Below are 12,897 nucleotides of genomic sequence, written 5' to 3' on the forward strand. Positions count from 1 at the left end.
CGGAACGGATGTCCCCGTGTCATCCCCGGGGCGCGCGGGAGCAGCGACGCGCCGGCGGCACCGTGGGGGCGCGCGGCCCCGGCCCCCGGGAAGCGGCTCCCGGTCGGTGGGACCCCCCGCGGGTCGCCCCCGGCACAGCCCCCCCCGGCGCTGCCGGACGGCCAGGGCCCGCCTGCAGGCGCGACCCACCTCTCTGGCCCGGCGCCGCGGCACGGGTGTTAATTGGCGATCAAGGCGCAGACACGTCCCCCCTGAAGTATTTGCCACCGACGCCAGCGTAACTACGGCGGCACTTCCGTAACTCGCTCACACAAAACGACCCAGCACGATGCTTGCTGCTGCTGAGGCTGGTGGGAGGGATGAGGTGCCCAGGAGACACCTCTGAAGGTTGGGTTCTTCGGTGGTGGAAGACCCCTTCACAAGGTGAATGCTCTTGCCAGCACCAAGACCTGTCTGCCTGTGGGCTGGAGGTGAGTTCTCTGGGCACCTACCAATCCAAACGTGAAGAATTTAACTGTCCTTTCAGCTTAATTTTTCTCGGGCAACTCACACATCTCTTCCAAGCTTCAGTTTTTCACCTGCAGAGTGGGCTTCCTATAGAAGGGTTGAAAGGCAAAAGTACGTCAGCTTCCCAGTGGAATTCATTGGATTTTCCACTGGAATCCAAATACCCTAGTCTGTCATGGGACATTGTGCTCCCTCTCTCCTTGGAAAACAGTCTCCTCACGTTTTGCTTCCCATGACAAGTCACCCCCTGAGAGCGAGGGGAGGCAGAGAATCAGGGCGGTCCTGCGTTCAGAGTGCGTGTCTGGGGCAAGGCAGTCTCCTGTTCCTTCCAGAAGGAGGATCAAGGGGTATGACATTATAATTCCTATGGAGCTATGCAATAGCATTTCAGAATAATTTAGTGATATTTTTCCAGTGTTGAGGCATTCGGCTTTTTGACCAAAATTCTCAACCCATAAAAGCCCCAGTGACATCTGTAAACTTCTGCAAAAGTAGGTGTGTCTCCTATTAGTCCAGAATTAAGGTTTCATCAAAACCTGATTTTCTTTAAGGTCCTATTTGTAACTGCTTAACAAGCATGTTAAAATCTATGGGTGAGAAGCAATAGAGTACAAAAGCGTTTTTCATTATTCATTAAGGACAAGTGATGCAGGGCTTGTGGAAGGGAATAGAAAGTACACATACTTTTCTGCACTTAAAACAATTATTTCTTATTAATAACCCTGCAGAAAGGTGCCCCATGGAGACCTACAGTTTGGGTGTTTTGAAGTTAAGTCTCTTGATCACAAAAAGAATTATTCTTTCCCTGTGAAATTCCTAAGCAGGGATCCTGAGAAATGTTTTGTCATTTTTATTTTTTAAAAATATTTACATAATTGGGTTTTGGGATGTCACTTTCATCGGATGGAAAAGTAACATAGTGATAATCATGGAGACTGAGACCTGTCATGAGAATAAAAAGCTGCAGCTACAGAGCAGACCTGCAGCACGTTTGGGAAGAGGACTGAGGTGCTACAAAATTCCAGGAGAGCTCAGGCTGGAAGGGACCTTGGCGATCTCACCTGATCTCCTGGGAGTCTGCAGGACTTACTCCAGTTTAGCACCACATTTCTTGTCCTGGAGGTGGCCCAACTGCATGTGCTGTTCCAGATGTGATTGGTGCGTGCGGAGGAGAGGAAGCAGGCATCACCCTCTGTAAACTGACCATACAGCCCGGTCCGCTGTCACTGTCCTCACTGCTGGGTGCGCTGCTCCTCAAGCTTCACTTGCTGCCCAGTGGCGCCCCAGGGCCTTTGCAGCAGAGCTGCTCTCCTGCCAGTCAGTTCCCAACCCAAGGCAAGGGGACAGTCCATCCTGCATCCAGGGCTTCACACTTGTCCTCGCTGGGTTTTGTAAGATCCCTGTAGGCCTGTTCCACCAGCCCATGCAGCCCTTGCCCGGTGGCAGCCCTGCCCTCACACGTTGACTGCATATTTGGTGCCATCTGCAAACTTGAGGTTGCATTTTGTCCCCTCTGGAGGCCATTGCTAGGGCTATTAGAATAGGTCCCAGGAAAGACCACTGAGGGGTCTTTCCCTTTGTAAGAGGTGGTCTTGCCCCTTGTAACTGATCTCCAGGTAGAGTACAACCCACCCCAAACCTCCCTGGAGCCTGGCTATTCAGCCAGCCTTTTGCTGCTTTACAAAGCCACTGTCTGGACTGTGATGTCCTGACTTGGGTACCAGGATGCTCTGGGAGACTCTGCCAAAATCCTTACCAGCACCAAGGTAAATGGCGTTTTGTGAGATCCCGTGTAAGGAATCACAACACTTCTTGTTCACCTTTGTCACTAGGACAATGCTCCTTGTCCACCTCCCCCCAGGAAAGGGTGGATGGGGGAACTCTGATCTTCAGAGCTGAGGATCTGCTGTTCCAAGCCTGTTGGTCAGTCTGCCCTGAACACAGGTCATGTGCTGGTCCTAAGGCTGAAGGACTAACACAGAGCAATTTTGCTGTGGTCTCACTGGTGAGGAAGGTCTCCAGGGAATGGCACAGCTCTTCTGGCTGTGCCTAGCAATAGGTTCTGTACTGCTGATATCCCTTAAAATGTGTCCTGGAGAATGCAGACTCTGAAATTCAGTCAGGCCCTAGAAGTCAACACAGGGCTGTGTGCAGCTGCCTGCAGAGTCTCCCAGTTACCAGTGCTGTTGCTGGAAAATGAGGTGCTGGGAGCCCATCAACAGCATCTGTGTGGTGGGGGAGCTGGTCCTTGGGTCTCACTGCTGGCAGAACCTGTCCATGCCTGTTTCCCACACCTCCTCGGCTAGGGGCAGGCCAGAGAAAAAGTGATGTCCTTGGGAACTTGAGACCATGTGGGGACCGTGGGGACCAGCCCCGCTGGAAAGGAGAGCGCATGGGGACCTGCCAGGCTTGGAGAGAGGGGCCAAAAGCAGAGCACACTGCTTGGGGAGCTCCGTGTGGCCAAAGCACAGCTCCTGGAGCTGCTCCGAGGGGTTCCTGCCTGCTGAAACATCCTGAAGAAAGCAAGTCCTCCTGTGAGGTCCTTCTCTGGCTCCTAATGTGATAGCATACACTGTAAAGGAAGTGACAGGTCCTTTTTATTACATGTTTGTCCAGGACACTGCTGTGTGGCTATGAATCCTTCAGACATTTAACCCTCTCACCCCTCTCTCCCCTATCACTCTGCTGGGAGATAGAGAAATGTTGCTGGTTTTCTTTCTTTCCCTTTTTTCTCTGTTTTTAATGAATTTTTCATTTTGTTCCACCGATACAGAAAGAATAACAATGAAGCAACAGTGTCAACACAGAAAGAATTTTCTCCAAAGTCACACCGTGGCCAATCTGCAGCAACAATAGATTTTATGAATCCCATTCAAGAGAATCATTAGTGGAGGGGACACGGGGGTGCATCTCAAAGGCTGCTCACTCATTTGTGCGTTCCACACCACGCAGCCCCATTATAAGTAGCTGTTTAAAGAACAAGTGGGAAAAAAGGTCATTCTGCAAGAGTAGATTTCTAATAGCAGAGTAACAAAAAATATATAGGTGCTTTATGATGTTTGAAGAAACCAAGCTGTCTAAAAAGGCAGCTTTTTCCTGCTTGCACTGGGAGATGGGCAGGATGCTGCCAGGGGCTGGGCACCATAGCTGGACTGAACAGCGCTGAACAGCCTTTGGATTTTGTCTGCGCTTGCAGTCCTGTTGGACTCACACTCCGCAGTGGCTGCCCCAGTAATGGGTATGCTTCCAAGTGTGAGCAAGGTTCTCTTTTTATATTTGTTGTTTTTTCCAGGAGGTATTAACACCAATTTATGAGCTCAGTGGGATGACAGAGACGGGTGAGCAGCTCTGACCTTGGATCTTACCTCTGTCAATTCTCTTTTTCCACCCCATGTCAAAGTCAGTCTAAAAACAATAAAAGGATGTTGGAGTGGGCGAGCTGGGGTTCTTCCAACTTCATGTGGAAGGAGAAAAAACTCAGTGAACACAATCTCAAAACCCAGATGCCTCTAACGTGGCTGTGCTGTATCCATACAACTGCTGCCCCACAACTGGGGAAGGGTGGCACATTTCATGCCAGTCTCCTGCACGTTGCTGCTGCCACGAGTGCAGGAACTCCTGCACAATGCAAAATTAATACTGGCATTGTTTTTTGTTCCTGTGTGTATGCTGTGTGTATCCAAGTGCCTTTTCTTCCAGGAACTGCACACTACATGCAGCTGAAGATGGTCTGAAAACAAAACCTGTGCTTATTTTCATGTTTTCTTGCTGCTGTCAAAGTAAGAAAACCAAAGATATGTTCTTAAGCACTCACTCTACCTCACCCAGGATATGAAGCAGCTCATAAGCTGTGAATGTGAGAGAGCACAAACAGGATTCTCTCTAAAAAGAAATAGAAGTGATTAACAAGATAGGGAGGGGGAAGCAAACAAAGAGTATTACTTCCAAGGATCATTCAAAATGAACCTCTTTGTCTGAATTTTGGAGGTTAAACCATCAAGCTGACAACATTTTCTTCCTGAAAACAATACATTGTCTGTCAAGATGCTTTTTGGCCCAGAAATGCTGCCCAGCTCCAATAGCGGTACTGTTTCTGAGCTATCAAGTCAAGGTGACTGCTTTAAATGATTGTCCTGAGGGAAGGGGGCAGAAATGCTAGTGACATGTGGCAGCACGTGCCCAGGTAGCACTCCTCCCCCCTTGGGTGGTGCCTGGGCACAAACACCAATAAATCTGCTACCAAATGGGTATGAGCAGTGTTTCCCAGATTGACATTTCCTTTGTTTGGTTCAAGTGCCTGACAAATCGTGAAAGCACAAGAACAATAAAGGCTAAATCTTATTTTAATAGTCTTTCATTATTAACTGTCTCCAGATTTATTTGTCACTCAAGGAGGGAGATAGTGAGCCAGACACTACTGGTGTGAACCCAGGGGAAGTTCCTGACTTTAATAGAGCTGTCAGATTTCCATCAGTGAGATCTGATCCTACAGTTTGTTTCTCTTTCAAGGTGTACACTGACTATGGAGAAACACTGGCCACATGCTGCTCTCACTACCTGCTGGCTCTTGGCCTTCAGATCCTTCTCCTGCCCTTAGATCCACCTGGGACGGTGGCCACACAGTGAAGCAGAGGCAGGGACCAGCTTCTTCCCTCTGTGGTGCCCCAAGCTGCTCCTGGGGGAAAGGGAGAAGCAGGGGCAGTGGTGCTGTCCAGGCAGTAGCTGGAAAAGAAGAGCACTGAGGGGCTGGATAATCCACTTCCCCATCAGTGTGCTTCCCTCTGCCATTTCTGTGCTCTAGGAAAGGAATGTGAACGTGCTTGAATGATGCTTTATTCCCCAGTACTTTATGTACCGCCCTCCTGTAACCACCAGACACTTGTCCAGCAGCCCTTGCCCAAATCATCGGGCATCTCGAAGGACTTCTTTCCCGAGAAAGGTAACAAGGTCTTTTGCACTTGCAGTTGTGGGTGTGACTGGCACATGGATCCAGCGTCGTGGGAGCTGGCCGGGGAGATGGGGGAAGGATGAAACTTTTACCTGAATAGAAATGAGAAATCTGGGGTCAGTGGATGGGAGAGAGGAGGAATCTGGCAGTAGAGGCAGGGTGCTAAAGCCTGTGGCCAGCAATCCTGCTTAGCTGCCAGAGCCTACGCTGATGACTTACAAACCAGTACAGCAGCAAAAAGAGAAAAGTTCATAGAGGCTCAGGGAAAAGCAGATCATCCCCTTTGCAAAACCTAACACCCCCAGCCAGCATCTCCCAAACCATGCAGTATTTCTGCCCACTGTAAGCATGAGATCATTTTTCTAGACAGATCTTAATTTGTGTTTCCTTTAACACTTTTCCCTAAAAAGCCAAAAAAGGACAGCTTCTGCTGAAGTTCCCACCCTGGAATTCCCCTTCTTAGTTGGACCACATCCACTTCTCAGAGATTTGCTGTCATTAGGTGCCCAGCTGAAATCCCATTGAAATGCTTTAATTAAAATGGACATTAAGAGCTCACTTGTTCAAGCCAAAGAACATTAGGAGGAATTTAAATGAAGAGGTTTTTAATTCTGTGACATTTGTTCTAATGAGAAAACACTTTCTAATCCTGAGTGTCTCCTAATTCAAAACAGATTGGAAAGACTGCAAGTGAAAACAATTTTTTTTTTCTCCAAAAACCACATCCTGTAATTAGCAGACCAAACTGACAAATAACATTCATCTTTTCCCCACAGCTCCCACATCAGCTTGGAAGCAGGCAGTGAAAAATAGTGTGTGGATGTACGCACACACGTATGCATTTTGTGTTAGGACAGGTAACAGAACTCACAGAAATTGCCATCACATCAGTCCCAGCATCTGAGGAGAAACCATTATGGAGGATGCAGAGTGCTCCTGGTTCACCTGAATGCTGAGGAAGAGCAGAGAAACAATGTGTTTGCCGCAGAGAGAAACCACGCTTCCAGTCATCTGTTGGAGTAGGACTATTTTCATCTGAAAACACTGGGGTAATGAAATGTAAAATAACAGCAGAAAGAAAAGTGTGAACCTCATGTTAGAGTGACTTGGGGACCAAGCAAACCATTTCAGGGGTGTTTCAGGCAGATGCTAGAAAGAGGAAATACGTTCCCTCTCTTCCTGGCCTTTCTTTTTAACCATGGCCATTGGAAGAGAAGACAAGCAAGCAACCTACTTGCAAAAACTGTAGGCTCCTTAATTTTCTATGTATTTCACAGTGAAACTCTGTGCAATGGAAGACGACACGTGACCTGCCTCTCCCTTGGTTGTCTTTTATTTGGGAATATTAACCTGACCATAAACCAGTAACGCAGAAAACTTACTGGGTGCTACTACTACTTACTGGGAATCCTGGTCATCCATGGTCCTTAAGGACTTTACTCGTTTCCCTAGGAAAAAAGGACTTGACTGTATCAACAGAAATCCTTAAAATATCAGCAGTTCATCAGTTGTCCCTGTCCCTTCCATGCTGGGACAGTGACCTGCTGCTATGACAGCTTATGCTGTGCTCTCTTCTCTAATAAACACAGCAACGGTGACCAGCCTCTGCTGGGCCATGAGCAGCACCCTGCTCTGTTCCTCTGGGCTCTCATTTTAAGGTTTTATTGTCCTGTGACCAAAGGCAATGCAGGACTGTTTCACAAGCAGAGCATTTTCTCTCAGCTATAGTCTAGGGATTTCTGAATGAGGGCAGTGTTCTGGTGTGTTAGCAAAGTAGACAGAATCCAGCTTCCCACTTCCTTCAGATTTTGCAGAAGTTGGCTCCAGAACTAAAATTCACTGGCAGTCATATTTCTCTAACGGAACAAACAAACAAACAAACAAAAAATATCTGGATACGAAGACCCAGATTCTGAAGTCTGGATCAGGATGTTTGTGGCATCCATCTATCTTTAGGTCAACGTGCAACTTTACCTTTTTTAACAAAGAAAGTGGTTGCATATGACATTATCTTTTTTAAGCATCCAGATCTGCCTGGTTGCTATTATTGAATGGATGCTAGTGCCAGTGGTTCCAGATGGACTGCATTTGCATTGCTTCTTGCTGGCTTGCTGTAAATACACTAGCATAAATGACAGCAGTATTCCCAGAAACACCTACTTCTAAGCACGTATTGGTAACTTTGTGAAAGTGTCTTTGAATTCATCCTATTGAGTATTCACTTTGGAAACATGAAACACTTTACCTATGAGTCCAATTAAAACAACTTAGGCTTTAAAGCTTGGACTCATAGCTACCTTCTTGAAAGAATAATCCTGCGTTGGCATAAATGGATATAAATCAATGAAGATCAAGGGACTGACACCCGTTTATGCTCACTGACAACCCAACTTAGATCTTACTCAGTAAATCACCTCAAAATCTGTAAGAAAAACTCAGAAATATTCTGAAACATCTGCAAATAGAGAGACAGAAAATGCATCCCTTATTTCAGTGGGAATTAATTAGCTGGAAATATAGGGCTCCTTAGCTTCTGGATGCAGAATATGTAAACATAAATCATCCACAGTCATTTACCAGTTTTGAAAATGGGTCTTTTAATCCTGACTGTCCCCTCTGAGACCCCATTTACATCTCCAGGCAGCTTTGCTGCAGTTCTAATTTTTCCTCCTCCTTTGACTCTTTGTCCCCCTGGATGACCCACCATGAACAGAAGAAGAGAAGATGAGGATGTACTACATTCAAACACAGCCTTTGCTTCTGGAGTTGACACTTTAACTCCTGAGCTGTTGGACAGGAAGACTGCGGAACCTGAAGGGTTCAGCTCAGGTGTCCATCATGTAGGTGCACCTCCAGTCACCTCCTGGTCCAGGTTGAGAAGATAATGTTTCATCTATGAAACCTAATGGGGCCAAGGCAATGCTGTGAAGGCTGTCAATTTTAGGCCTGTTCACCAACAGATAACACGGTATGTCACCAGCAGACCCATAGGAGGATGGATTAGGTGAAGGCTTAAATGGTGGCCAGAGGAAAAAAGTAAGGACCTAAACTTTGGTTTTCTGCCCAGCATTTCTTGTCCCAGTCTGCTCCAGCCCTCACTTGAATGCAAGGAAGGGGCTGTTTTGTGCTGGAGTGGTGCTGGGCTGGGGGACACAGCCCTGACCTTGTCTCCTGAAGTTTGTCCAGCACTAGTTTGCAGCCATGGGGCATGAAGCAAGGTTGGACTTGAGCAGGGACCCAAGGCTGTGCTGGCGATGCGGTGAGGGCTGTGCGCAAGAAGTGAGCAGTGCCCCAGAGCAGATCAGAGAAGAGAGCTGGAGCGTTTGGTTTCTTCCTGTCGACTTGGTGGAGAACCTGCCCTCATAGAGTGACCTGACTTACTGAGACTGAAAGCCAGAAGCTTAGACATTTTGGAAGTAGAAGAGGCCATAGATTATCTCATTTGATGTCTGGTACATGAAATGGGCTTTTATTCTTTTGTTTCCATATTATGAATTTGTATAGGGCTAAAACTGATTAAACTCCAAGTGGGGCAGCAGCGGGGAAGGTGCTGATCTCCTCTCTGGTGACAGGACACAAGGAAATGGAATGAAGATGCATCAGGGGAAGTTCAGATTGGACATTAGGAACAGGTTCTTCACTGAGAGGTGGCCAGTTCCTGGAACAGGCTTCCCAGGGAAGTGGTCACGACACAAGCCTGACAGAATTCAAGGCTCATCTGGATGACACTCTCTGCCATGGTTTAGTTCTAGGTAATCCTGCAAGGAGCAGGGAGTTGGACTTCATGATCCTTATCAGATGATCCTTATTGGATTATACTTATTGGTCCCTTCCAACATAAGGTATTCTGTGATTCTATGAAACTTACGTCCCTGAAAAGCATCTGACTTAGAAATTTGCCTTGAGGAACAGGTATCAAGACAAAGTCTTCAGGCTGCCATTTTGATCAAACCTCCTGATGGTTATGCTCACTTTTAACACACATGTCTTGTTTCCTCCAGGGATTGCTCAGCTTACCTCTGCAAAGCTGAAGTGACCTTCAAGACCCACTGCTTTGTCCCCCTGAGAGCACTCACCACAATCAGATGCCTCCTGAGCCTTGGCACAACCCAAACTGATAGGCCATTACAGCCCCCACCTCACAGCACTCCTCCGATCTTCAAGTCATTTCAGCAGCTCTTCTCCACGCACTCTCTCACCTTCAAATGCCTTTTAAAACCCCAGGCTTGGTGCTGTGCTTAGGGTTCCTGAGAGCTGTACACAAACTTAAACCAGCCTGACTGTTCCCCCTTGACTCCCTGTTGGAACACCCAGTGATCACATTGTGAGTAAATAAGAACTGATTTTGAACAAACTGATTTCTTGTCAGTTTGAGGTTCAATTCAACACCCATGCTGTTGGCTGATACTTTTCTGTGGAAGCAGCCTTACAGAAACTACCAGGACAGCTTACGGGCTGTGGTGGCACTCAAACCAAACAAGGATGGCAGAACTAGGTCTGCTGAAAGGAAGACGTAAATGAAATTCACCTTCCAGCATTCACTGCAAGTGAAGCTGATCTGCATTTCTTATACCAAGCAAAGGCTACAGCTCAGATGCTAATTTTATCTTGCTGGCTTTGTAGCGTCCTTGATCTTCAAGAGAATTCAAAATAACATGTAGCAAATGTATAACTAAGTAGTTTTAAAGAAATAACTGCAAAGTGCATAACACTGCTCAAGGGGAAACGGCTTCCTCTGCTAAAGACAGGGTATGAGATCAGATCATACTGGCAGACCGAACAAATGGGCTCTTTACGCCTTGTCCTCACAACTGGGATGTTAGGGGAGACCAGGGCAGCTTGGTCTCCGTCTGCCCTACAAACCCATCCCTGATAGCGGCCTACAGGAAGGCCAAGCCCATCTTCAACTCCTAACAGCTTGAGAAAACATGATCCCTTTGCTGAGCAGACATGGGGTGATTGCCTGTCAGGGACATCGGGACCAGTTTGTGTGAAGTGTCCAACACAGCTATTGCAAGAGACCCTCTCCACCCTGAGTGTAAATACCCAGCGCCAAGTGCTGGGGCAGGGAAAGGCTGCTCTGCTCTGAAGATGGGCAGTCACCCCTGTGATGGTCCCAGCAAACCCAGGAGAAGATGAGTGGGGAAGCAGACAGTCCCACCACTGCTGTGTGCTTGCCTGGCTGGGGTCATTTGCACTAGAAGGGGAAGCACAAGCTCAAAAGAGATACGTCTGGAGAGCTTTCAGCCCTGCCAACAGCTTGTCAGTGCAACTCCCATGATCAAGGTTTGGGCTTCTCCACCCCTGCAGAGCTCCAGCTGAGGCAGGAGTTTAGCATGAGCTTCAGGGTTTGATGCTCTGGTCCCAAGAGCAGGATCAAACCTGGGCTGAACTGACTATATAGATACATCTGCTCCAACAATCTTCAAGGCTTTTTGGAAACAGCATGGGCTAGTACAGCTGAACTCGGCCAGAAAGCAGGCAGAGGCTAACAAAGGACATAGGACTTCCTTGTCCCCCGGTGCACAAAGAAATGAGGGGTCAGACGACAGCCCCTCACTCAGATATTGCCTCCCAGCGCAATGCCTGCCACCAGTGGTTACTGAATTGTACCCCATGGAAAGCAAATGCTTGCTTCGGGGCTGCTATCCAGGTATGGGGCCTGATTATCCTCACCCCAAATGTTAGGTTATAGATGGATTGGTGGGAAGTCCGGTTTGCCAACTGGCAGTTTCCAACCCTTTCCCAGTAGCATCCACAGCCCTCCCAGGAGTCACAGCTGAATTATTTCCTTAGTCTGTATCAGGCAGAGCTCACTGGCAGGGAGGAAAAAGGAGATTTCTCAATGCAACAGGGAAAAATACTTGTCTTCCATTGGTACTGAACTCAAGAGAAGCCCCCCTTTTCCAGATGACAGGAATAGGGGTGCTAAGAGCAGTGCTGCAGAGCTATCACACACCCCGACAGCAAGTGGCAGAGAGCACCTGGGCAGATGGCACGCTGGCTCCCACAGCAAGGATGGCATCATGCTACCAGGACAATTTCTAGATGTTTTTTTCCAACTCCTACTAAGCAAAAGAGGAGAAAAATGAATAGCAGTTCTGTCTGGGAAGGAGAAAGATAGATGACTAGCATTAGCTCTGGCAAAGCACACCTTGGAGGTGATTAAACCAGCTCTACCACACTGAGTAATGCCTCTTGCAATTCCTCCTTGCTTTGGTAAGACAGACCTGTGCTGGGAAAACGCCTTCTTTGCATTTGTGCAGCCATGTGCGCCATGGCGCTGCTCAGCAGGGTCCAGGCCAAGCGAACTGGGGTCCATCTCAGCCTCAAAGAGACACCCATCATGACAGGAGTAGGCAGGCTCCAGAGATCTCTTCTGGAGGGAGGTCAGAGGAGACAGCCAGCCATTTCTTCTTGCTGCCCTCCACACTCACCTCCACAGTTATTTTTGAGGTTATTTGACCATCTTCCTTCCTTCTTAGCCAGCATTGAGGTCTCACAACCTTATCAAATGTATCTGGCTCTGTAAAGAGGTGTCATGGGCATGGCCGAAGAGCTGGGTCCTCACGAAGATGAAGACAAGGAAGGATTTAATCTGACAGCACCACAACTTAATTCCCTACATCTGCAGACCTGAGGTGTGGCTGGGAACGTCTGCTCCACAAATGGAACCAGGATATTCACCAGGAAGTTCAGACTTTGCTCCCTGCCTGCATTTTTTCTCTAGTTGTAGATAAGTAAAATGAAAAGAAGGAGCTGGAGAAGCCACTGAATGGAAAATGAGAAATGAGCTGAGGTGGGGGGTTTTGCTTGGGCTTCATAGTGTTTGGAATAAAGTCCTGAGAAACAGCTGCCCACTATCCCTGCTGGCCGGCATGGGGGCCGGCTTTCCCACGGGCCTCTGCTGTGGGGCAGCTACGCTGCAGAGAAATGCTGAAGGTGAGCAATGAAAGGTGCTGAACTTCTGTCTTTCTTGAGCACACTTGCACTCCAATCACTTTCTCCAGTCTCTCAGTGTTTTAATTAAGTATTTTCCTTATTTTCAGAGCAGGTGCTTGTTCCCATTCTTAATGAATTGCTCTGCTCACTTGTAAACAAGACCTTTATTAGCTCCACAAGCATGCGTTTGTTTCTATTTATACCTTTTCCATATCAATATTTGAAAGCACGCTACCCTATGCTGAATTCTTTCTACATGTCCTTTTCCATCCCTGCTGCCTCTTTCCCACCTCTTCTTTCTCTTCCCTGTCTGTTCACAGTTTGCAGTCTCCCAGTTTTATCCATGCTGATAAAAATCCACCCTAGATTTTATATTTCCTTTGTTGGTCTGAATTAAATAGTTGGGAGTTTCCTTTCTGAATTATGTTCATTTAAGGGAGATCTTCATATAGTTCCTTACATGCTTTAGAAATTGGTGGGAACTGAACACCTAAATCCTC

General features: G+C 47.5%; 1 protein-coding gene across 1 annotated transcript in view; it reads right to left on the bottom strand.

Annotated features, from left to right (window-relative positions):
• The window catches only part of RALY (RALY heterogeneous nuclear ribonucleoprotein), a 157,965-nt gene that overhangs the window by 125,804 nt on the left and 19,264 nt on the right, over positions 1–12,897 (bottom strand). The window contains exon 1 of the mRNA XM_080405691.1: positions 1–12,897. This exon is cut by the window's right edge and continues 19,264 nt beyond it. The gene's annotated coding sequence lies outside the window, so the exon portion shown is untranslated.

The sequence above is a fragment of the Falco punctatus genome (assembly GCF_963210335.1).
Source record: "Falco punctatus genome assembly, chromosome: 10".
Lineage (NCBI taxonomy): Eukaryota > Metazoa > Chordata > Aves > Falconiformes > Falconidae > Falco > Falco punctatus.